The sequence below is a fragment of the Dermacentor andersoni genome, chromosome 5 (assembly GCF_023375885.2).
Source record: "Dermacentor andersoni chromosome 5, qqDerAnde1_hic_scaffold, whole genome shotgun sequence".
In the NCBI taxonomy this organism is placed as follows: domain Eukaryota; kingdom Metazoa; phylum Arthropoda; class Arachnida; order Ixodida; family Ixodidae; genus Dermacentor; species Dermacentor andersoni.
This window is the reverse complement of record NC_092818.1, coordinates 202,600,547-202,624,085: the sequence shown is the minus strand read 5'-3', so window position 1 is coordinate 202,624,085 and position 23,539 is coordinate 202,600,547. Positions and strand designations below refer to the sequence as shown.

Genomic DNA, 23,539 nt, shown 5'->3' with positions numbered 1-23,539 from the left:
GGCCGCGTCGAGCCACTTTTTTGTGAACGAGGCTTCTGTACGGAGCAGAAACGTCATGAAGTTTCTTAAACCATTTCATTTTTCGGCAGCATTTACCCCGTTGATCAGGTGATGAGCTACGATCTGCTATAACGTCCATTAGTTGTAGCTTGACACGCATGTCTAATAAGCACACCCTACGTGCCTAAATAACTTACCATCACAATATCGCAGACAGCGCGGTAAAATACCAAAGGTCTTCCTAATGTAAGATATTTCAGAAACCATAGCACTATTTTTTTCCTCTGCATCCTGAGTGCAATGACCGACTCAGTGCTCAGCTGTCACCTACTGGCAAGCTTATTGAAATGTTATATATGGTCTGAAATAGGCTTATGATTCTACTAATATGGTTATTTATCTTTTCAGTTCACTAAACGCGCATTTCGCAATAAGAAATTGGCTAGTTCTAAGGCACAATCACTGAGTAAGAATGTGATCCTTAACGTTCACTGTATTTTTGCATCGTCTCATTCCTCCATTTTTCTTTCCCTGTCTCTCCCAGACCGTCCACCCCAGCTGGGAAGCAGCAGTCCAGAGACAAGTTTCTAAGGCTAACCACTCCACATTTCCTATCAATAAACTTTTTCATTTCCTCCTTCACGAGACTAGTACCACTTTCAACATAATCCTCCTCCTAGTCTGCCGGACTACATATTGATTCTCTGCGCAGCTTTGTCCCGCAATCCACCTTTTGCGATGCATTGTGGCGCCATCGTGCGTTGGCCACGAGAAACAATTTGGCAGGCGCCGCTGCGCGCCGCGACAGCCGCCCCACGCGAGACTCGTGCCTAAACAAGCAGCGTTTCAGACAAGACCGAAACAACGTGTACGCGCCGTCATATTTTGTCATCGTCAGCTAGCCATCGAGCCCGCTGGTGAATGCTTTGTACCCGGAGGTTTCTTCAGCGTGACGAACGGCTGGAAGAAGAGCTTCGGCAACGCTTTACAAGCTCCTCCTTGGCCTGAAACCACTGCATCTGTGGCGTGAAGTTAATAAGTAACAAAGCAGTACGAGTACGCACAAGAACGCGTGACTCGAATAGGGCATGAGGTGTGGTTCTTAGGGCGAATATCACGTTTCACCACTGCATGTCTTGCTTTATGGTGTGCCATGTGCTAGGGGTACATACATACACAGGAAGTGGGGAGGCCAACAGAGTGCCAAGTTGCATACGCTATCTACCCACATAAAGTGTGTGTATATCTACAAAATGCCAAAAAATGGTCAGAATGACCGAAATCGGTGATACCCCCTGTTCGTGGGGTGCCTGTCTTACTCTTAGCCCGCGCCGTGGTACGAACATATCGGCCGACCGCTTCCTTTTTTTTTTTTTTTTGAACTGGTGCGTGTACACAAACAGCGTCTGTATTGTCATGTGGTAGTGACGGCAAAGAACACAGTAGCAATACTGTGAATGACGAAACTAACTTTTATTGGCCCAACCTGTGCCCACAAAACAGGCTACACATAAAGCACGACGATAGCGGCGAACACAGTCGGCGATCGCAGAAAATCTGATCTGCCGGTTAAGCGCGTCGGCTTTTATACACGAGCCATCGAACGTTCGAGAGTAATGGCTGGTGCCCGCGTCCCTTCCAGAAACTTCTACACCATTCGCGTCGTGCATATATGCAATCAGATTACACAAGGTTCGGCGACTACAGACAGCGGATAGAACGATCGATAACATTCGAGAAACTTGCGATGCATGCGAGCGCGTCCCCTGCATGCTGAGCGATAGCATTTGTTTGGCGGTGAAGAGCGGTCACCCAGAAAGAAAAATAAGTACACGCGTCAGTATGAAGTCCACATGTCTGGGCGACAGCGAAGACGCCCCTGAAATGTATCAGTTACACAGTAAGACGCGCCACTCGACTACAGAAGCTGCCGCATAGGAAAATGAATCTTAATTAGTACATACCACTCTACATCCCTTTTCACTAAACGAACAGAAAAGTCTTCTGCAAGTAAATATTACTTTACTTGGTGCCGACAAGAATGACGAAACGATAACTAGCAACGATTGCTAACTAGCATTATCAGCTACTTCCACAGTGCAAGCTGTTTCCCACGTGAGCTCGGCAGCGCAGGTGAGCTTGGCTCCGACCGATAACTACGCCGACATCACGAGGATTCGCTGAGCATTTATAAGGCTGCAAGTGTGCACGGTGTGTAGTTGCGAAATGATGGCTTCCTAGCGACGGATGCACAGAGACGATAGAAAAAAAAAAAGTTCTTCGCGTTTCACTCAACCAGGTCGCGCGAGCTCAGAGATGGTTTGTTTCGCTAGCTCAAACATATAAAAATATACATTTGCGTCTTCGTCGAGATTGTTCGTATGAGTCAGTAATGACAAAAACAGAGAGGTGAACTGTATATGCCGATGCATACCTGTCACAAAGTGCATCCCTAATCCAGGCTTCACGGCGCTGTTGATCGCGTTTTACCGACGGAGATCGGAAAATCCGCATTGCCCTGCTGGGATGGTCACGGGAGATGCAGCCGTAAACGAGACACGACATTGGCATCGCGCCAAATTTCGATGGTAATAATGTTCGAAAGGCGTTCTATGCGCGCGGCAGCGAGAATGACAAGGCTGACAAGAGAATCAAATAACTTAATTGGAGTTCCGGCGAGGACGCGAACTCGTCGCGTACCCGGCAAGTCCCGCGTCGGGACTGGCAGGTCTAGCCCACGGTCACTGGCACGCCGGACAGCCAGAATTTTCTTGTCTAGAGCGGGGCCACGCAAACACGAGTCCCACTCCTCCTTGCTAAACTTGGAGTATCGTGACCCGCACTCCCGGAGCCCGTATGGTATAGAGTGGAGGTCTGCCCGCTAGACGGGCAGGCATCGTCGCGTTATACGTTGGGGTAAACCGTGTAGAACGGCAAGACATGGATATGTGCCGGTCTGTAAGAGTGTAAGACAAACGGCTGGCGTCCTATTCCACTGACAAGTGCAGCGCTTGCTACGACCGTACTCCGCTTACACGGAGGAGAGAGTCGAGTCCGGCCGTGCGCATGCCAAATTGCTTCGGTCATCAGCCGCTAGGGCGCTGCGCATGCGCAGTTCGGCGTCGCAAAAGGCGGAGTCATATGGAAGGCCTTCGGAGAGGAGTAAGCCAGTGTATTTTTCTGTACTCTTGCTCGTATCTTTAAAGCTGTGCTAGTATGAATAATTTTACTAAGCGCATGCGTTAAAAAAACTAAGTACTTTTAATTGCAAAGTCCCCGCATTAGTCGTAGAATGCTCAATTGTAAGTTCATTAGTAAATGCGTGAATTAAGCAGATGGTTGATGATTATCGCACAATATCTGCCAAGGCTGCGAATCCTGACCGTGAAATGCCCTTTTTCTGTAATTCCTTATATCGTGTAATCCGGGTACTATTTTATCATGTAAAATAGGTATCTACTGGTGTCAGCAAGTGCATTAGAGATGTTACGAGTGACGAGGACGACTCAGAACCAGCCCAACAGCCGGTTGCTTGCGGCAACTGTCGGTGTTAAATATTTATGTAAAATCATTCACCTCGCTGGGTACCAATCCCGTTCAGTGTGAAAAGAGCACTGGGACATTTGTGTTTCAGAGACACAAAAAGCACACATACACATTAGTATAGAAGACGAGAAAATTTCTCAAGAGTTAACATTGCTCTGACGGCGAAGCACTAGTTCTCGGTGCCTCAGGGAAAGGAAAGATCAAGCTGGCGGCTGCAGACAGTCTGAGATAATCATATTGCAGCAGCCGGTTGCAATCGCGTCGTCCAAGGGACGGTAATGCGAGCAAATGAGGACAGAGCCGAGAACAAAGCGGATGAGACGGGTTCCCAGTCGAGCCTTGCACAGGCCTTATATGTAGATGGGTCGCAGCACCGATAAGCAATGTACCAAAAGAAAAGAGAACGAAAGGCAACAACATTGACCGACAAAGCAGGTGAATTACGTGCAGCGACTCCTCTGGCTTAGCACTAAATAAACAATGAAGGCACGAACAGACCTTTGCGTTGCGCTCTGTGCAACGCCTATAGCTTTCGCCACCGAGCGCATTTCTCGTATTTCGTTTTCTTCCGTTCCTTCCACGCCTCGCAATATATATGCTTCGACTTTCGCATGAATACTTCAAAGTAACATCGGTTTTTGGCTACAGAATAAACGTGTGCGTCTTAATATTGCAAGATGATTTAGCGCACTATAGGGAACAGCCACTACTCTAAGACACAACTGTATTGTACAGCAGTGGCTGTATTAACACGATCATTGGAATCTCTGTATGCCTCTGAAGGGAAGCAGAACTTTAACGAGCAACTGCTGACTGAAGGGAAGCCTCTGTATAGTCTAAGTGCAAAGCGCCTTTTGTTGCCCTTTTCTGTAGACAGCCTTGGGAGGTTAGACTTTTACTCGTTAACTACTTTATTACAGCAGGAACTACGCCAATATTCCGTAATCTTTTATGATCTAAAGTTTATTTCTAGAAATGTTGATCACCAGAAACACTCTGACGCTTTTAATTATGTTTTAAGTATAGGCCTCTTGAAGCAATCCAAAGCACCCGTAATCAGTTGCAAAATGCTATGAACATTTTTATCTACATTTTCGAAATCGGCACCTGAAAGCAACCTTCTGTGGCTTTCCGAATTTTTTGTCTTGCCTGCATTCTTCTAAGCCTCTAATGGGTTCACTTACTTAAAGGGCCTCTCAGCAGGTCTGTCCATTTTTAGCTGACAAGCGCAGAGCAGACAATGTGCGATAACGATGGTGTCTGTAAAGTATTACATCGCTACGCCTCGCGGAAAGATCGGAAAGTTCAAACCGAACGCCGTTTTCCCTCCTCGCGGCCACCGCTCTCCAAGCCGGAGGATGACGTACACGTGCTAGTGCGCCCACGTACGCCTGTTCACGCTTTGACGTCGCTTGTGGTGATGCGTGACTTTGAGAAATATTCAAGCCAACGTCTGTTATTTGTGCAATATGTTGCTATAATAGACGAATTAAAGCTTAGAGAAATAATAAAACACACAAACCGAATGTGTGCATGTTTTTGTTTTACTTCGCTCCGCAGCAAGAGAGATGTACTTCCGTTTCGTCTGCTTGTTCCCACGTCGTGCAGTGGCGCGCGCAGACACCGAAACTATGTCGTTTTCTACCGCGTTCTAGCGCGGGATCCTGCTCTGTGATCCGCTTGTGTCTGCCTCAGTATTTTTTCTTTTTAATTATGGGGTTTTACGTGTCAAAATCACTTTCTCATTATGAGGCACGCCGTAGTGTAGGACTGCGGAAATTTAGACCACCTGGGGTTCTTTAACGTGCACCTAAATCTAAGTACACGGGTGTTTTCGCATTTTGCCTGCCTCAGTATTCGTGTAGCACTGACTTATACCGCTAGTAAGGTGTCTTCGTGCACAGCGTGCAAAATCGTGAGCAGCGTGAAACTAGACAATCGCAACAGCCAGCGGAAGTGCGCTGCACCGCAAGAACAGAAAAAAAAGAAGAATGAAGGCGCGGCCCGTGACGAATGCGTCACGCGATCCTCGAGCTCCGGTGTGGGAGAACGCAGGGAAGAAATTTCGCTAGCGGAGGCTAGGTGGGGTAAGTGAAGAGAGCGTCCATGTTTGCGGTGAAGCTCATCTGAAATCATGGATTCGCGACACTGAAATATTTCTATCTCGGCTATTAATGAGCCGATTTTTAAACATTTTTCCGGCAGAACGCTCCCTAGAGGACAGGTAACAACTTCCAGCGTATAACCGAAATTTGCTATGGCGCCTGGAGAGGGGCCCTTTAAGGGTAGAATTGTCTCAAACTCACAGAAAGTGTTGTGAAAAATTGCGAATCTTGATTCCACAGTGATTAATATTTTACACTTGTTTATTCCTATTACTTATTACTATCATAAAAAAATAGATTGTGAAACATAGAAAAGTGCAGTATTGCACAAAATTATCAGCTTCTGAAAGATACTCCACGCCATAAAAAGCTCTAGCTCATCATCATCATCATCAGCCTAGTTACGCCCACTGCAGGGCAAAGGCCTCTCCCATACTTCTCCAACTACCCCGGTCATGTACTAATTGTGGCCATGTTGTCCCTGCAAACGTCTTAATGTCATCCGCCCACCTAACTTTCTGCCGCCCCCTACTACGCTTTCCTTCCCTTGGAATCCAGTCCGTAACCCTTAATGACCATCGGTTATCTTCCCTCCTCATTACATGTCCGGCCCATGCCCATTTCTTTTTATCGATTTCAACTAAGATGTCATTTACCCGCGTTTGTTCCCTCACCCAATCTGCTCTTTTCTTATCCCTTAACGTTACTCCTATCATTCTACTTTCCATGGCTCGTTGCGTCGTCCTCAATTTCAGCAGAACCCTTTTCGTAAGCCTCCAGGTTTCTGCCCCGTAGGTGAGTACTGGTAAGACACAGCTGTTATACACTTTCCTCTTGAGGGATAGTGGCAACCTGCTGTTCATGATTTGAGAATGCCTGCCAAACGCACCCCAGCCCATTCTTAATCTTCTGGTTATTTCAGTCTCATGATCCGGATCCGTGGTCACTACCTGCCCTAAGTAGATGTATTCCCTTACCACTTCCAGTGCCTCGCTACCTATCGTAAACTGCTGTTCTCTTCCGAGACTGTTAAACATTACTTTAGTTTTCTGTAGATTAATTTTCAGACCCACCCTTCTGCTTTGCCTCTCCAGGTCAGTGAGCATGCATTGCAATTGGTCTCCTGAGTTACTAAGCAAGGCAATATCATCAGCGAATCGCAGGTTGCTAAGGTATTCTCCATCAACTTTTATCCCCAATTCTTCCCACTCCAGGTCTCTGAATACCTCCTGTAAACACGCTGTGAATAGCATTGGAGATATCGTATCTCCCTGTCTGACGCCTTTCTTTATTGGGATTTTGTTGCTTTCTTTGTGGAGGATTACGGTGGCTGTAGAACCGCTATAGATAGCTTCCAGTATCTTTACATATGGCTCATCTACACCCTGATTCCGTAGTGCCTCCATGACTGCTGAGGTTTCGACTGAATCAAATGCTTTTTCGTAATCAATGAAGGCTATATATAAGGGTTGGTTATATTCCGCACATTTCTCTATCACCTGATTGATAGTGTGAATATGGTCTATTGTTGAGTAGCCTTTACGGAATCCTGCCTGGTCCTTTGTTCGACAGAAGTATAAGGTATTCCTGATTCTATTTGCGATTACCTTAGTAAATACTTTGTAGGCAACGGACAGTAAGCTAATCGGTCTATAATTTTTCAAGTCTTTGGCGTCCCCTTTCTTATGGATTAGGATTATGTTAGCGTTCTTCCAAGATTCCGGTACGTTCGAGGTCATGAGGCATTGTGTATATAGGGCGGCCAACCTTTCTGGGACAGTGTTCCCACCATCCTTCAACAAATCTGCTGTTACCTGATCCTCCCCAGCTGCCTTCCCCCTTTGCATAGCTCCTAAGGCGTTCTTTACCTCTTCCGGTGTTACTTGTGGGATTTCAAGTTCCTCTAGACTATTCTCTCTCACCTTATCGTCGTGGGTGTTACTGGTACTGTATAAATCTCTATAAAACTCTTCAGCCACTTGAACTATCTCATCCATATTAGTAACGATATTGCCGGCTTCGTCTCTTAACGCACACATCTGATTCTTGCCTATTCCTAGTTTCTTCTTTACTGCTTTTAGGCTTCCTCCGTTCCTGAGAGCCTGTTCAATTCTATCCATATTGTCACGTGGTGGTGACGTAGAAGAACACAGTAGCAATACTGTGAACGAGAAAACTAACTTTTATTGGGCGAACTTGTGCCCACAAAACAGGCTACACTTCTAGCACAACGAAAGCGGCGAACACAGTCGGCGATCGTCGGAAATCTGATCAGCGGGTCAAGCGCGTCGGCTTTTATACAGCAATCATCGAATGTTCCAGATTAAACGTTGGGACCCGCATGCCTTCTAAAATGTTCTACACCATTCGTGTCAAGCGATGAAATCAGATAACACAACGTTCGGCGACAACAGACAGCGGGTAGAAGCATCGATAACTTTCCAGAAACTTCGGATACATGCAGGCGCGTCCCGCGCTGTGCGATAACATTTGTTCGGCGGCAAAACTTGTCGCCCGATAGAGACAAGTACACGTGTCAATACCCCCCCTCTTAAAAAGCATCGACCCGATGCTGCAAACAAATCAAAGTAATAAGTAAGCACTGATAGCAAAGAATAAAGCAAAATAAAGAAAGTTCGTTAGCGTCCGTAAAATGGTTTCAGACGCACCACGTGGACCACTTCAGGTCGTGCGCGACGTCGCTGTGAATGCGAAATGCCGTCTGGCACGACCTCATAGTCCAGTGCGCCAATACGTCAGATGACCTTGTAGGGTCCGAAATAGCGTCGCAATAGTTTCTCACTCAGTCCCCGTCGGCGTATCGGGGTCCATACCCAAACACGGTCGCCGGGCTGGTACTCGACGAAGCGTCGTCGGAGATTGTAGTGTCGGCTGTCGGTCCTCTGCTGGTTCTTGATTCGCAGGCGGGCGAGCTGTCGGGCTTCTTCGGCGCGCTGGAGATAGGCAGCGACGTCAAGATTCTCTTCGTCCGTTACGTGCGGCAGCATGGCGTCGAGCGTCGTCGTCGGGTCCCTGCCGTAAACCAACTTGAACGGCGTGATCTGTGTTGTTTCTTGCACCGCCGTGTTATAAGCGAATGTTACGTACGGCAGGACGGCATCCCAGGTCTTGTGTTCGACGTCGACGTACATCGCTAGCATGTCGGCGAGGGTCTTATTCAGCCGCTCCGTAAGACCATTCGTCTGCGGGTGGTAAGCCGTTGTCCTCCTGTGCCTTGTCTGACTGTATTTCAGACTGGCTTGGGTGAGCTCCGCTGTAAATGCCGTTCCTCGGTCGGTGATGAGGACTTCTGGGGCGCCATGTCGCAGCAGGATGTTTTCGACAAAGAATTTCGCCACTTCGGCTGCGCTACCTTTCGGCAGTGCTTTTGTTTCAGCGAAGCGGGTGAGGTAGTCCGTCGCCACGACGATCCACTTATTTCCGGTTATTGACGTCGGAAAGGGTCCCAGCAAGTCCATCCCGATCTGCTGGAATGGTCGGCAAGGAGGCTCGATTGGCTGTAGTAATCCGGCTGGCCTTGTCGGCGGTGTCTTGCGTCGCTGACAGTCTCGGCATGTTCTGACATAACGGGTGACGTCGGCGGTCAGGCGCGGCCAATAATACTTTTCTTGTATCCTCGATAGTGTCCGGGAAAATCCGAGGTGTCCAGCGGTCGGATCGTCATGTAGGGCATGCAATACTTCTGGACGAAGTCCTGACGGGACAACAAGAAGGTAATTGGCGCGGACTGGCGAGAAGTTCTTCTTCACGAGTAGACTGTCTTGAAGCGTGAAGGAAGACAACCCGCGCTTAAATGCCCTGGGGACAACGTCGGTGTGCCCTTCCAAATAATCGACGAGGCCTTTAAGTTCCGGGTCCGCTCGTTGTTGTTCAGCGAAGTCTTCCGCGCTTATTATTCCAAGGAAAGCGTCGTCATCCTCGTCATCTTGCGGCGGCGGGTCAATGGGGGCGCGTGATAGGCAATCGGCGTCTGAGTGTTTTCGTCCGGACTTGTATGTTACTGTGATGTCGTATTCTTGTAGTCTGAGGCTCCACCGTGCCAGCCGTCCTGAGGGATCCTTTAAATTCGCTAGCCAACACAAGGCGTGATGGTCGCTGACGACTTTGAATGGCCTGCCATATAGGTAAGGGCGAAATTTCGCTGTAGCCCAAACGATGGCGAGGCATTCCTTTTCGGTTGTAGAATAATTGCCTTCCGCTTTTGACAACGACCGGCTAGCGTAAGCTATCACGTGTTCATGTCCATCTTTTCTCTGGACCAGGACGGCGCCGAGGCCTAGGCTACTGGCGTCAGTGTGGATTTCGGTATCGGCGTGCTCGTCGAAGTGCGCAAGTACGGGCGGCGACTGCATGCGTCGTTTGAGTTCTTGAAATGCCTCGGCCTGCGGCGTTTCCCACTTGAACTCAACATCACATTTAGTTAGACGTGTCAACGGCTCGGCGATGCGTGAAAAGTCCTTGACAAAGCGCCTGTAGTAGGCACACATGCCAAGGAATCTACGCACTGCCTTCTTGTCGGTGGGCTGCGGGAACTTTGCGATGGCAGCTGTTTTCTGGGGGTCGGGGCGTACTCCGGATTTACTGATGACGTGGCCTAGGAACAAAAGCTCGTCGTAAGCGAAGCGGCATTTTTCTGGCTTCAGAGTGAGCCCTGATGACTTGATGGCCTCTAGTACTGTGGCAAGCCGCCTAAGGTGATCGTCGAAATTTCCGGCGAATACAACGACGTCATCCAAGTATACGAGACAGGTCTACCACTTCAATCCTGCTAAAACCGTGTCCATCACGCGCTGGAACGTTGCAGGCGCCGAGCACAGTCCGAATGGCATAACCTTGAACTCGTAGAGGCCGTCTGGGGTGATGAAGGCGGTCTTTTCGCGATCTCTTTCGTCGACTTCTATTTGCCAATAGCCAGACTTTAGGTCCATGGACGAGAAGTATTTAGCGTTGCAGAGCCGATCCAATGCGTCGTCTATCCGTGGGAGGGGGTATACGTCCTTCTTCGTGATCTTGTTCAGACGACGATAATCGACGCAGAAACGTAGGGTTCCGTCCTTTTTCTTTACCAGAACAACAGGGGATGCCCACGGGCTTTTCGACGGCTGGATGATGTCGTCGCGCAGCATTTCGTCGACTTGTTCTCTTATAGCTTCACGTTCTCGCGCCGAAACTCGGTAAGGGCTCTGACGGAGTGGGCGAGCGCATTCCTCGGTGATTATGCGATGCTTGGCGACTGGTGTTTGACGAAGCCTCGATGACGTCGAAAAGCAGCTTTTGTATCGTCGGAGCAGACTTCTGAGCTGCTGTTGCTTAATCATAGGGAGATTTGGATTAATGTCGTAGTCTGGTTCGGGAACCATGGTCGTCGGGGTAGATGCGGCGGAATCCGAGAGGACAAACGCATTACTTGTTTCCAGAATTTCCTCGATGTACGCGATCGTCGTGCCCTTGTTGATGTGCTTGAACTCCTGGCTGAAGTTTGTCAGCAACACTTCAGTTTTCCCTCCATGCAGTCGAGCGATCCCTCTTGCGACGCAAATTTCATGGTCTAGCAGTAGACGTTGGTCGCCTTCGATGACGCCTTCTACGTCAGCGGGTGTTTCGGTGCTGACTGAAATAACGATGCTGCAGCGAGGCGGGACGCTCACTTGATCTTCGAGCACACTCAAGGCGTGGTGACTACGAGGGTTCTCCGGCGGCATTGCTTTATCTTCCGACAGCGTTACTGACTTCGACTTCAGGTTGATGATTGCGCCGTGTTGGTCCAGGAAGTCCATACCGAGAATGACGTCTCGTGAACACTGTTGGAGGATAACGAAGGTGGCAGGGTAAGTCCGGTCATGAATGGTTATTCTTGCCGTGCAGATCCCAGTCGGCGTGATGAGGTGTCCTCCAGCGGTGCGAATCTGAGGGCCTTCCCATGCGGTCTTAACTTTCTTCAACTGGGCGGCGATGTGTCCACTCATGACGGAGTAATCGGCTCCTGTGTCCACTAAAGCGGTGACTGCGTGGCCGTCGAGAAGCACGTCGAGGTCGGTGGTTCTTTGTCTGGCGTTGCAGTTGGGTCTTGGCGTCGGATCACGGCTGCGTCGTGTTGATCTGAAGCTGGAACGTCGCGTCGTCAAGTCGTCCTTCGTCGGTGTAGTGTTGGCTTCCCGACTTCTTCGGGACGGCGGCGTGTCGTCATTAAGTCGTCGAGATGGTTTCTTCGTCGTCTTCGTCGGCGGCGGAGGATCTTCGTCAGTTCGACGAACAGCAACCGCACCTCCATCGGTTGCTGCTTTTAGTTTTCCGGGTATGGGCTCGCAGAGCGGCCCCGGGCTGGGCCAGTGTATGGACGGCGCTGCGGCGACAGGTAGCGGCCTGGTGACGGCGAACGGGAAGCTCGTCGAGGGCTCCACTGAGTGGCGGCGAGGTAGTCGGCGATATCGCGAGGTCGTTCGCCAATCTGTGGCCGCGGCGCATTAACGGCGAAACCTCGCAGTCCCATCTCCCGGTATGGGCATCGGCGGTAGATGTGCCCCGCTTCTCCGCAGTGGTAGCAGAGCGGGCGGTGGTCAGGAGCGGGCCAAATGTCCGTCTTCCTCGCGTAGGTCCGCTGGGCGACGGGTGGTCGTGCTGGCGCTGGCGGCGGCGGACGACGGAACTGCGGCGTGACAGGGCCCTGGCGCGGTCGCGGAGGGGGACCGTGACGGCGTGCGACGGCGGCGTAGGTCATCGCTTGCGGCTCAGGCTGGGGCGATACAGGGGCTACTCCAAGTTGTTGTTGGAGCTCTTCACGCACGGCGTCGGCAATCGAAGCCACTTGAGGCTGTGATGGTGGGAACAGCTTTTGTAGCTCCTCCCGCACGACCGCTCGGATAGCCTCGCGCAGGTCGTCGGCGGCCAGTGATTGAATTCCGGCGTAGTTCGTCGAGTTTGTGCGGCGGTCGAATTGCCGGTTTCGGATCTCGAGTGTCTTCTCGATGCTGGTGGCCTCGCGAAGAAACTCGTCCACGGTCTTCGGTGGGCTTCGTACCATTCCGGCAAAAAGTTCCTCCTTCACACCACGCATCAGCAGGCGGACTTTCTTCTCCTCGGGCATTTCAGGGTCGGCGTGGCGGAAGAGACGGCTCATTTCTTCCGTGTAGATCGCGGTCGTCTCATTAGGTAGCTGCACCCGGGTTTCTAATAGCGCTTGGGCTCGTTCTCGGCGTACGACGCTTGCGAACGTCTGCAGGAAGCCGCTTCGGAAAAGTTCCCAGGTCGTTAAGGTGGCTTCTCGGTTCTCGAACCACGTCCTGGCCGCGTCTTCCAAAGCGAAGAAGACATATCGCAGTTTGTCGTCGCTGTTCCAGTTGTTAAAGGTAGCGACTCTCTCGTACGTCTCGAGCCAGCTTTCCGGGTCCTCGAAAGTTGAACCGCGGAACGTCGGAGGCTCCCTGGGCTGCTGCAGCACGACGGGTGACGCTGGGGCTGCCATTGGGGTGGACGTGGTGGCCATCTTCCTAGTCGTCTCAGGCAAAAGTCCGTGCTCCGGGGGCAGTCCTTGCAGCCTGCGGCTACCTCGCTGGTTCTTGGCGACGTTGGTGTCTTCCGAGTGAGGGCTTGGGTCACGGCTTTGTGGGGGCGTCCGGTACATGAACGCAAAGCACCTCCACCAGATGTCACGTGGTGGTGACGTAGAAGAACACAGTAGCAATACTGTGAACGAGAAAACTAACTTTTATTGGGCGAACTTGTGCCCACAAAACAGGCTACACTTCTAGCACAACGAAAGCGGCGAACACAGTCGGCGATCGTCGGAAATCTGATCAGCGGGTCAAGCGCGTCGGCTTTTATACAGCAATCATCGAATGTTCCAGATTAAACGTTGGGACCCGCATGCCTTCTAAAATGTTCTACACCATTCGTGTCAAGCGATGAAATCAGATAACACAACGTTCGGCGACAACAGACAGCGGGTAGAAGCATCGATAACTTTCCAGAAACTTCGGATACATGCAGGCGCGTCCCGCGCTGTGCGATAACATTTGTTCGGCGGCAAAACTTGTCGCCCGATAGAGACAAGTACACGTGTCAATATTATAGTTCCTTATGTCCGCTGTGTTACGCTTGTTGATTATCTTAGAAAGTTCTGCCAGTTCTATTCTAGCTGTAGGGTTAGAGGCTTTCATACATTGGCGTTTCTTGATCAGATCTTTCGTCTCCTGCGATAGTTTACTGGTTTCCTGTTTAACGGCGTTACCACCGACTTCTATTGCGCACTCCTTAATGATGCCCATAAGATTGTCGTTCAATGCTTCAACACTATGGTCCTCTTCCTGGGTTAAAGCCGAATACCTGTTCTGTAGCTTGATCCGGAATTCCTCTAGTTTCCCTCTTACCGCTAACTCATTGATTGGTTTCTTATGTACCAGTTTCTTCCGTTCCCTCCTCAAGTCAAGGCTAATTCGAGTTCGTACCATCCTATGGTCACTGCAGCGCACCTTGCCGAGCACGTCTACATCTTGTATGATGCCAGGGTTCGCGCAGAGTATAAAGTCGATTTCATTTCTAGTCTCACCATTCGGGCTCCTCCACGTCCACTTTCGGCTAACCCGCTTGCGGAAAAAGGTATTCATTATCCGCATATTATTCTCTTCTGCAAACTCTACTAATAACTCTCCTCTGCTATTCCTAGAGCCTATGCCATATTCCCCCACTGACTTGTCTCCGGCCTGCTTCTTGCCTAACCTGGCATTGAAATCGCCCATCAGTATACTGTATTTTGTTTTGACTTTACCCATCGCCGATTCCACGTCTACATAGAAGCTTTCTACTTCCTGGTCATCATGACTAGATGTAGGGGCGTAGACCTGTACAACCTTCATTTTGTACCTCTTATTAAGTTTCACAACAAGACCTGCCACCCTCTCGTTAATGCTATAGAATTCCTGTATGTTACCAGCTATGTTCTTATTAATCAGGAATCCGACTCCTAGTTCTCGTCTCTCTGCTAAGCCCCGGTAGCACAAGACGTGCCCGCTTTTTAGCACTGTATATGCTTCTTTTGGCCTCCTAACTTCACTGAGCCCTATTATATCCCATTTACTGCCCTCTAATTCCTCCAATAGCACTGCTAGACTCGCCTAACTAGATAACGTTCTAGCGTTAAACGTTGCCACGTTCATATTCTAATGGCGGCCTGTCCGGAGCCAGGCATTCTTAGCACCCTCTGCAGCGTCGCAGGTCTGACCGCCGCCGTGGTCAGTTGCTTCGCAGCTGCTGGGGACTGAGGGCCGGGGTTTGATTGTTGTGTTCATATGGGAGGTTGTGGCCAAGTACTGCACCAGGGTGGCCAATCCTGCTCTGGTGAGAGAGTGCGTTACCGGTTCTGGTCACCGGGATCAGGCCGCACTCCAGGCCTGTTGTAAATATTGCTGTGTAAATATATAAAGTTCCAACACACGCTATAACGGTTACATGAATGAAGGAGAAGAAGGGAAACAGAGTAACTCGGTTTCTACGGGCAAGCGTAACTAGCCAGCTCTTCAAATCGGTGGTGTACCTGTCTGCGGCCGCGAAGAAAGCAAACGACGAAGGTGCTTGAATTTAAGGAGAAGCGCGGTTCGTCTCGGGGTTAACACCATCCTCGTGCACGGTACGCTGTGTGTGCGAGTGAAAGCGCTCTACAGTGACCCGACGATGGCGGTTCAACCTCGCGTGCGCGAGGGGAGGAAGCGCGCCGCCTTCCGTCGCGCACCGCGGCACCAGGAGAGGGGAAGCGGCGCTGCACTGCCGCCGCGCGCGGTCGCGCGGGCTGTGTATTTTGAAAGCGTTCTGCTTTGGGGGTACAGCCTGGGTGGGCCGACGGCTCGTAGCTTTCCGTGCGCTTTGTTCTCCCCGCTCAGTTTCGCGTCGAAGCGATAGACAGCACGATTACAGGGTTGCCAGATCGCTCCAACCACAGGTAGCCAAATTGGCCTCCGCAGTAGCCCAAGTGTAGCCAAAAGCGAAACTTCTGGGTAGCCCAAAACTAGCCAAAAGCTTTGTCCTTTTGTGAAGTCACTTCTTAAGCATATTGAATTAATTTTCGGCAAGAATACCTACATATTAACTTTTCCACGCATGACCACGCATGACCTACGCGCGCATTGTGGCGCAGGCCATGCGTCACAGAGAACGGATGCTGCGCCAGCGCAACAAGTGCAGAAACGCAGGCATGCAGGCGAATTCATGATAAGGCAAATGCGCTATTCATTGCAAGTGCACTCTTTTATTTTTCTCAGAGCACCAAAAAGTCACGAAAGGAACAACGCACAAATAGCACCGCGAAATAAACGCGCTAAGCAATGGCCTGCTTTCAGGCGTTCAGCATTAGTACTTACAGCTCATGATAATTTTGCTTAGCACCACACAATGCACTTAACGAAAAACTACAAAAAATTGCAAGACCAAGTCTAATACAATAGATGGCTATTGGTACAAAATCTAGTACGATATAAAGACATAAAAAAGTATGCTATCATTAAGCATCACGAGCTTCTTGCGAAGTGGAACTGCTTGGTCCGTACAAAATGTCAAAGCTGAAAAGGGACAAAAATTCTTGGCCCGGTTTAAAATCCTTGCAGCAGCCTCCCTTCCTGGCCAGGCCAAACTTCACGTGGAAGAGCGCTACCAATGTGTCGTTCGACATTCTATTTCGAAGGTCGGTTTTATTAAGCGAGGCCTGACTGAACAGTCCGTTCGATGGCGGCATTTGATACGGATAGTGATAGCAAAGGCAGGAGGAGCTTGGAGTTGTGTAGGGAATGTATGGCTGTGATGGCTGTAGGGCAACGTGCAAGGAATGGGAGGTCAATCCCACCGCTCGTAACCCGTTGTCAAGATTGGAGTCGCGCATGAACTAGATGGTAGCTGGCCCATGCCGTCGTCCAACTTATCCACGCTGAGGACGTTGTTGAAAGAAAGGACTGCTTCTCATCGAGAACGAGGAATATGGGTTTATTTACAGTATCTACATAAGGACGTTGCAGTTCATCAGTCTAGCATGACTCCGAGAGAAAGAACACTGTGCAGCCGCACAACAGCGGTTTGTAAACACTCGGTCCTCCCTCGATCCCAAGGTGAGGGAAACGTTCGACCAGGCACCATAGACGAGCCGCCTCTTTGCGCGAGAGCTTACACACACACACACACACTTCCGCACAGGTTCACGGTCCCCAACCGAGGTCAGGCGGTCTTTCCAGAACACGGGGCTGAGGTCAGGAACGGTGCGTAGGAAGTGGCCTCGAACTACGTTTCCTCGGGGACTCCCTTGTTCACATCAGACCGGGTCGGCGGTGGCGTGTTCCGTCACAAAGCCTGGTTTGTCGAACTCATCTCGGCAATCCCGCGACGCAGAGCGGCGGACGCGACGTATTGTCCTTGGTACACAGTAGACTTAGTGACGCCGTTTGGCTCTCCAGGAAAAGTCGACGCCACTGTCGCACCTGGCTGGCAAAACTTGCACCTCAGCTGGCCGTTCTTAACAAACGGAAAGAATATGTTCTACGTTGGCGTTGAAGCAGGGGCAATTTGGGCAGGAAAGATCCGAGCGAATTGCCATGTAGGCGCCATGCGGCAGGCAGAAAATTCGGCAAATTTCGGTTAGGTTCAGCTCGGTGCTTTCCCTCCGTTCTGGCACCGAGGTCACCCGCAGCGCACCGTCAACAGAAGCTAAAAGCACCTTATGCTTAAAACGTAGGACGCCGAAAGCTCACATGTGGAGACAACAGCAGTCTATGTTCGCTGGTGTGAGGGTAGCGTTAGTTCGCGTATGGAGACGTGTTTTCTGAGAGCAGCTTTCTTAAGTAAAATTATCAAGAGGCCGTGATCCTTGACCTTTTGACATGCCTATGTGTTCTCTAACATATAACTTATAACATATAACATATAACTAGCAGAAGCGCTCAATTTCTTTATCCTGCTGTCGTCTGCATTTTGATAACAGCGTGCTTTTCATTTGTGCTTAACTATTTTTACTTGTTTTTACATAGGAAAAAGATGTAGGCCAGAAATCGCCATATATAGCCAAAAGGAAAATTCTGACGCCAACTCGGACAAAAAATGGCCCAATTTGGCTATTAATAGCCCAATCTGGCAACCCTGAGCACGAAGGCCACTTTGCCCGGTGCTGCTGCCGCGATTCCAGGCGCCATCGTTTTGCAAGCGAGTATCCGCGGTCATCGAGTGCGAAGTGTTCATGTCTGCCTGTGCGCGCTGATACCATGCTAGAAAATTTAGATAGCAGGCGAATGTTTACAACGGGGCTTTCTACTCTCGTGGCTGCTGAATATGGCGCGAGCCCTGTCTTGAAGGTGATCTGCGATGCGGACAGTGTAGGCGTCAAGGCCCAGCGATATAACGTCGTGTGCGCTATAGCACCCATACGCTTGCGCGTCACCTGCGTTTACGAAGTGAAACGTCACTAAGTTTTTCGTTATTCACGGCTATCTAACGCCGACAGACAACAACGCCAATGCTAGCATTGGGTTAACAAGCAGGTGGTTGAAATTTAACTCTGGAAAACAATGAAGAAAGAGAAATGAAAGTGGACGAAAAGATAACTCGTTGCCGGCGGGGACCGAACGCACAGCATTCGCACCTACGCGCCATGGCTCTGAGTAGTGCTGGCTAACACTCCCAGGACTATATCCAGTAAACACAAATGCCCAAGTTAGTGGGCGGACTAATGACCTTTGCTGTAGCACAATGGGTAGTGCATTGCAGGCGTAATGCGAAGGTCGTCAGTTTGGTCCCACCTACGTCAAGTTATTATTTCATCCACTTTAATTTCTCTTTTAACGCGATAGCGTTAAAGGCCCCCCATAGAGAAAGAAATTCAACAAGAGGGGACACTCTTCAAAAACTGGCAACAGGAAACACGTCACGCCTAGTTTCAACACCATCCGTTAGTTGACGCGAGCATCAGAAAAAAGGAATGTGAAATAAACTTCCAGACAACGTTTCATTTTTTTTATTCCTTCCCACTAAAAGTGAAAAAGTTTTGCGTGTAAATGAACTTATACTTTGCAACTTTGCAAGCTAGCGGCACGCCAGACGCGCGTGCATACGTCATGCGCCAGACAAGCCGCAGGAGTGAGCGAGGCCGGCTGCGCATGTGAAGCTCGCGTGTTCGGCGACCCGTCTCTTTTGGATGTAGCCCGTTTTTTGGGCTCCCGGCGTTCTCTTGTGTTCCGTCTGCATTTCGACACGGCACCGCTGCACTACTGGACTACAGCAAGGTGAGGAATTTTGTTTGACAGTCTGCGACGCACTTCAAGCACATTTAGGCTTACTGCACAAAACTGAACCTATATAGTGACGCAGTTATCGAAGAACAGCACCGCAGTCCAAGCCTAGTTATTATGAGTTAATTACTCGTACTGGGAGATGTTTGCGACGCTTTCTATGAGCCCAAGCATAATTATAACTTTATAACTTATTTCGGTAGTTTTTGGGCACGCTTGCCGCACCTGGCTTTCTGACGAAAAGCACCTTGGCCGTGTGACGCAGTTTCGCGTGTACTGAATCTCACCGGGACAAGTTTTGGCGCTTTCTCTGACCCCAGACATTATTGTAACTAATTTCACTACTTTTCGGGGTACTTTTCAAGCACAGTGGCCGCGCTCGGCGTAGTGGCGCAGTTAGCGAAAAGCAGCTCGGCTGTTTGCCGCAGTTAGTTTCGCGTGTACTGAATCTTACTGGTAGAAGTTCGTGACGCATTCTCTGACCCGAAAAAGTATTGTAATTTATTTGGTAACTTTTTGGGATATCTTGAGGTTTGCTCGCCGCGCCTGGGGTTGTGAAGCTGTTAGCAAAAAAGCAAGCCGGCCATAGTGAGTTAGTTTTGCGTGTACTGAATTTTAGTGGGACAAGTGTGTGACGCATTTTATAGCCCTGCAACAACATATACCTAATTTCGGTACTCACGCTTCTCGAAAACGCGACGAGCGATTGCCGAGAGTGATAACACGGAATGTTGCATGCGCCGGCAGGACGCGTAAAAGATAACACGGAGGAGCTCAAGAACATGACATTTATGTATTCTGAGCGACTGAAAACAGGCTTTGCACCCACGAGTCTGACTTGAGTGCGATTAGAAGGCATTCTGCGAGCGTGTAACATGGTCTGGCTGAGCCTGTGTTGTAGCCACCTCTGTGTACTTGGCGTACCATCGTGTCGACGGAGGCCAAGTTGTTTTGGAAACGCGCAGTCACCCGTGTATTTGTGCACTTAAAGTGCAGGAAATAATGCCCGGGAAGGGAGGGGTGCTTGAAAATCGTATGTTTTGTTCAGATTTTATGGCATTGTTTGGGAGGAGTCTTTGCTGCGAAATGTACGTAAAAGTGAATTTATCTGTAATGCCGCTCATTCACCACTTACGCACGTTTCGCCTCTACACGCAATACTCCTGTTAGGTCAATATACCGAAATGATACATGCTTGTAATTGACATTCTTTCAGCTGATGGCATCCGGTGGAGCATCGTACGGCAACGACTGCTGCTTACCTGGTGCCACAACTTTGGATGAATGCAGAAGAAGCCCGGACCGAGCATTTATATAGAGCTAAATAAACATTTCATCATTTCAGAAGACTTCTTTCGTTTTCTCTATGAAATTGCACCTGACAGATTCGGCGCAGTCTTGTAAAGGTCAATCGCAATCATTTCTACTTAATAATCAAACGATTCCACGCCAAGGCCACGCGAGGTTCAGCAGAAGCGAAAAAAAAAAAAAAATGAATGCCGCGCCGAGCAGCGGAGCCGGCACGGCGTGTACCAACTGGTGTTCAAAACGCGCGCGCCCAAAACCGAAACCGGAAGGAGTCAATAACATCCGCTTGGTGTGCTACAGTCAATTTGGCCGCTGGGCTCTATGGGAGTGTCCGCTCTTGTTGAAATTTCTTTCTCTATGGGTCCCCTGTCGCAGAAAATCCGGTGTCGGCGTCCGGCCCCGTAGCCTGCGTTGGCGTCCCATGAGCGAAAACTGTGATATATATATTCTATACGAAACTAAAGTTCTTCAATTACTAAAGTTGCTTATACTTTGTCTTACATTTTGTTACTACGTTATTCCTAAGAATTTTGAGAGTGACAGCGCACGAACAAATGTCATGAATCAAAACACCGACAGCACATGCCTTTTATGTTAAATCTTCTCATACTGAAATATTAAAAGGACGAAACAATAACAGAAGATTGTCCTGCGCAAGAGGCCGCGTTTCTACCAGAAAGCTCGCCTTTGTGTATAGCGTTCCCCGCCCGCGTTTCCCAGTAAACATTACGTTACATAAGCTGCATTGCCGGGAAGCGTGAGACACAGTCAGGGATGTTCGAAAACTATCATGTCACACGCTTAAAGACGAAAGCTTAATTGACCACCGATATTTCTAGCGAAAGCTCTACTACTCCGTGTCTCGCAAAGTCATTCACCGCGTAGCAATAACCTTGAGCAGCCGAAACGCAAGTGTGGCAGGTGTGACGTCACGCCACGTGACCTGCTGTGGAGCAGTGTCACAGCTGACCAGACGTTCATTTGAGGGATCGCCAGCCGTTTGTGCGCAGACGCGAGAAAGAGCGGGCGCGAGAGAAAATGTGGGGGCTTTTGCTCCTGGAATATATGACTCTGCCTAGGCACTACGGAGGAGGCTTCTTAGCGCGTGTTGTAGGTGTGTGTCCCAAGGCGTCCCGGCATTGCGGAGTTGGGTCGAGTTTTTTTATGCGAAGCATATTACTAGAGCTCAACCCAGCTCCTCAGGTGTGGCGGTGTCGCCTTCAATACCACGTGACACCGTGACGTCACGACAGAGGAGAAACGGGGCTCCAACTCGCGCCGTCGCTCGCGGCGTCGCCTTCAAGGCTGACCACGTGACACCGTGACGTCACGACAGAGGAGAAGCGGGGCTCCAACTCGCGCCGTCGCTCGCGGCGTCGCGGCGGTATATAAGCAGCTGCGCTTGTTTCTAGGTGGCTTTGGCTCAACTCTTGCAAGATGGGCTGGGTGGGAATCGAACCAGGGTCTCCGGAGTGTGAGACGGAGACGCTACCACTGAGCCACGAGTACGATGCTTCAAAGCGGTACAAAAGCGCCTCTAGTGAATGCGGTGTTGCCTTAGAAACTAGCTGTTTCTAAGGCTCAGGCGTGCGTCGCTTGCTCAGGCGCACATTTCGTTGCCGCGCCGAACGCTGCGTTGCTCGACGCTCACCGCGTCCAATGCGGGGCGCGTAGTCGCTGCGCCGTAGCCCATTGTCTTACACCCCTTGGCGGGTCGACGGGAACGCTGTCGCGTTCCACTCTTGAAGGCGAAGCAGAGTAACGCATGAGTTGTTTCTTCGTCTAGCCGAACCAAATATAGCCAAGCAACAGCAGTTCACCAGGCTAAACAGTGGTTCAACAACTAAAATAAAGGCTAGTATGCTTCGCATCCTGGGCTTAACCTTAGCTAAGCCACAGCCATTTTTTTTACGCTTGGACGCTGGCTGCGGGCGCGGTAAAATAGGTGAAACAGCGGGCACTGACGGTCGATTTGGCGATCGCTGGGTCGGACAGGCTGTCTTGCACCTGCGGCGCTCGTGCTAAGTCAGTCGTGGCGCATCATAGCCTAGGGACAAACGCCTACAACACGCGCTCAGAAACATAACGTTACAGATGTTTCTGTGGGAGCAGAGTGACCGTAATGGAGCCCGGGCCGCATATATAGTGCTGAGCTGAGCGTGACAAGTTGGCGGCTGGACGTAATTATATTCAACCATGTTTTTTACTAACTGTAACAACGTGTCATTATTGCGCATTATTGGCGGTGCCTCCAGGACACCAAAGCGGCAATGGAGACACCAAAGCTAGAACCCGGACTGGTCGGTAGGTTGGGGCTCGCCGAGGCCTGCGCATGCCAGGGTGTATAAGATCCAGCCAATTTTTTATGCGAACACCCCTTGGCAAGCTTCGGCCTCTGCGACCCCAACCCACGGGCCGCCCTGCTTCCAGCGTTGATCCCCCCGCTACCCCTTGTGTAGGTACTGGTCGGTAGGCTGGGGCTCGCCGAGGCCTGCGCGTGCCAGGGTATATAAGTTCCAGCCAATTTTTTATGCGAACACCCCTTGGCACGCTTCGGCCTTTGCGACCCCAACCCACGGGCCGCCCTGCTTCCAGCGTTGATCCCCCCGCTACCCCTTGTGTGCAGGGGCGTAGCCAGGGGGGGGGGGGGGGCTTATAGGGCTTCAGCCCCCCCCCGAAATTTTTTCGTGCTGTCCATGCACCACTGACCAAAGCAACCACAGGCGCAGGAAATCATTCTGGATAAATTTGGTTTAGAACGTCTTTTTTACGCTTGAAAAGCCATTTCACCGCGAAAATTGCGAACTCGGGTTGGATTTCGCGGCAACGCCCATGCACCGGGAGTCACATAACGCAAGCAGCCCCATCCGAGCACAAAGTTTCAATGGCGTTTTGATGACAAACGGGCTCGCCGTGGCCTCTCGCGGAGGCCGCGGAATCTACACTCTATATCATGGAATCTACGAAGCGCGTGGATGTCAATTCCGAAACATTATCGGTATAAAGTTCCCATAAACTTTTGATGTGAAAGGTGGATTGACATTTCCAAACGAGTGCTTGCGACATTCAATTGCGGAATTTTGTAAGTTTAATGTTCCCATAAATATTTGATGCCAAAGGTGCATTAAATTTTCCGAAGTCGTACAACGGGCCATACAATGAGACAAGCTACATCAACTCACTATCAGACAAGTTGACAAAGCCCGCAGTGAGGCCCGATGGGACGAAGCGTTGTGGTGGTTCATTCGTGCGGTCATGTCATAAAAAAATATTAACATTTTTGTTTCACCTGCGCCAAAACATCCA

General features: G+C 50.1%; 2 long non-coding RNA genes across 3 annotated transcripts in view; one reads left to right on the top strand and one right to left on the bottom strand.

Moving 5' to 3' along the window:
- LOC140218652 (uncharacterized) overlaps positions 1 to 23,539 on the bottom strand; it is a 119,172-nt gene that overhangs the window by 5,367 nt on the left and 90,266 nt on the right. The window lies entirely within an intron of this gene.
- On the top strand, positions 18,719 to 20,274 carry LOC126531850 (uncharacterized). Its single transcript, XR_007599709.2, has 2 exons — positions 18,719 to 18,919; positions 20,142 to 20,274. It is a non-coding gene; the product is annotated as an uncharacterized lncRNA (long non-coding RNA).